Genomic DNA, 1037 nt, shown 5'->3' with positions numbered 1-1037 from the left:
CGTCCAGTCTCCTAATTTATCCCTCATTGCCCTTCTCTCTTTCATTTGGTATCCCTTCCCCTCCTCTCCTTCTAATTCCCCTTACCCTCCGCCCTCCAAAACTCTTTTTTTCTAGCTCTACCCTTCCTCCATCCCTTTCTCGCACCCTCTTCCTCTCTTCTCCCTACCCTAACCTCCCTCTTCCCTTTATCCTAACTCTTTACTCTTCTCCTCTCTCCACCTCCCTCCCCTAAACCCCACTATCTCCTCTCCCTCTTACTCTTTTAACCTTTTCTAACTCCCCTACCTCGTAACCCCCATCCCTTCTCCCCATACCCTAAACTCCCCTTCCCTCCTACCCTACCCTCTCTCTTCTACCCTCCCTCCTTCCCCCTCCCCAACTATCCCCTCTCCCTCTTACCCTTACCTCCTCATCCTCCCTTTCCTTAGAAGAAAATTCCCCGGGATTACGCTCTCGAGGTGAAAACGCCATGAAGCCGGGGGGTCATTAGAACGAGCAAAGTCCTTGTCCTTCGTATTACGATCCTTCTTCACTTTCTGAAAAAATGTTAGGATCTCGGGAATATTTTTGTCCTTTCTTCTGTTGTTTCCTGTTTCTTTTGCTGTATTTTTGGCGTTGTCTTTTTGTTGTTGTTGTTTTATGCCGTTTTTGTTGTTGTTGTTGATGTTGTGAGTGTGTTTGTGTGGTTTGAGTTCATGCTTGGATGTTTGATATTCTTTTCGCTTGATGTGTTTTTGTTTTTGCTTCGTGAGTGGAATTACGGAATTTATATTTTTTATTCGTCAGTAGGCAAGTGACTGATTACGCGGTGTCTACATTTTACAGCTGCATTTCTTCTATACAAGGTACTTGGCGTTCGCAGGCACAGACGAACGCATATCTAAATAAGCTGAAATAAGTAAACACAAACGCAGAAAACAACAGGCAGCATGCATCAATACATTATATCCCACATGATGATATGTAATCGATGTATATCTATAAACAGACCAGAAAAATCACTCAGCGGATTGCAATACCGGTCAATCACGAACGT

This window comes from Penaeus monodon, chromosome 22 (assembly GCF_015228065.2).
Source record: "Penaeus monodon isolate SGIC_2016 chromosome 22, NSTDA_Pmon_1, whole genome shotgun sequence".
Classification (NCBI taxonomy): Eukaryota; Metazoa; Arthropoda; class Malacostraca; order Decapoda; family Penaeidae; genus Penaeus; species Penaeus monodon.
Note: the sequence above shows the minus strand (reverse complement) of the source record.